We start from the raw sequence: 1519 nt of genomic DNA on the forward strand, positions 1-1519 counted from the left end.
GAAGGCAGGAGGGGACAGGAAAGCTGGTGATAGAAAACTCAAGGTTGAGAAGGGACAGTATTGACATGTCGTGAGGTTGTTAACCATTGTCATAGGGCAATATGTGTACTAACTGTTTAATGAGAAACAGTCATTTGTTCTGCAAACCTTCATCTAAGGTACAAAAAAAACAAAAACAAAAGAATTATCTATGTGAGATCAAATTGACAACAGCAATTCAAAAGGTTTGATGGGAAGCCTAGGGGACAGTGAGTTGAAGACAATGGTGATGGAATAATTTGGAAAACGGTAGTGAGAATAGTGGAAGAATGTAATTGATGTCACTGAATTGTACATGTAGAAACTTTTGAAATGGTGTAACTTTGGCTATGTATATTTTCACCAAAAAAAAGGTCCTCCGAAGTCAAGAAGGGGGAGTGTTGACATGTCATGGGGTTGTTAACCAATGTCATAAAACAGTATGTGTACTGACTGTTCAATGAGAAACTATTTGTTCTGTAAACCTTCATCTAAAGTACAATAAAAAAATTTTTAAAAAGAAAAAAATTTTTCCAGAAAGTATACATTTGATATATATACATTGTGAGGTCATAGAGGTTTTTTTTTTTTTTTAATTCTTCTGCTTTATGTGAAAGTTTACAATTCAAGTTAGTCTCTCATACAAAAATTTATACATACACTGTTATTTGACCCTAGTTGCTCTTCCTATACTGTGACAGCACACTCCTCCCTTCTGCCCCGGATTCCCCGTGTCCATTCAACCAGCTTCTGAACCTCTCTGCCTTCCCGTCTCTTTTCTGGACAGGAGCTGCCAATTTAGTCTCACGTATCTACCTGAGCTAAGAAGCACATGCTTCACAAGTATCATTTTATGTCCATTAGTCCAGTCTAATCTTTGTCTGAAGAGTTGGCCTCAGGAAGGGTTTCAGTTCAGGGCTAACGAAGAGTCTGGGGGCCGTGTCTTCTGAGGTCCCTCTAGTCTCAAACAAACCACCAAGTCTGGTCTTTTTACTAGAATTTGAGTTCTGCACCTCACTTTTCTTCTGCTTCATCAGGGACTCTCTGTTGTGTTCCCTGTCAGGGCGGCAGTCATTGGTGGTAGTCAGGCACCATCTAGTTCATCTGGTCTCAAGTTGATGAATACTCTGGTTTTTGTGGCCCTTCCTATCTCTTGGGCTAATACCTTCCTTGTGTCCATGGTATTCTTCATTTTCCTTTCCTCCAGGTGGGTTGGGACCAACTGATACATGTTAGATGGCAGCTCGCTTGCTTTTTTGTTTTTGTTTTTGTTTATTGTTGTAGTTTAAATGAAGTTTACATTTCAAGTTAGTCCCCCATACAAATATTCATTGTTATGTGACCCTAATTGCTCTCCCCATACTGTGACAGCACACTCTTCCTTTCCATCCCTGATTCCCCACGTCCATTCAACCAGCTCCTAACTCTCTCTGCCTTCCCATCTCACCTCCGGACAGAAGCTGCCCGTTTAGTCTCTTGTATCTACTTGACCTGAGAGGCA

Source organism: Trichechus manatus, unplaced genomic scaffold (assembly GCF_000243295.1).
Source record: "Trichechus manatus latirostris isolate Lorelei unplaced genomic scaffold, TriManLat1.0 scaffold00058, whole genome shotgun sequence".
Taxonomy (NCBI): Eukaryota; Metazoa; Chordata; class Mammalia; order Sirenia; family Trichechidae; genus Trichechus; species Trichechus manatus.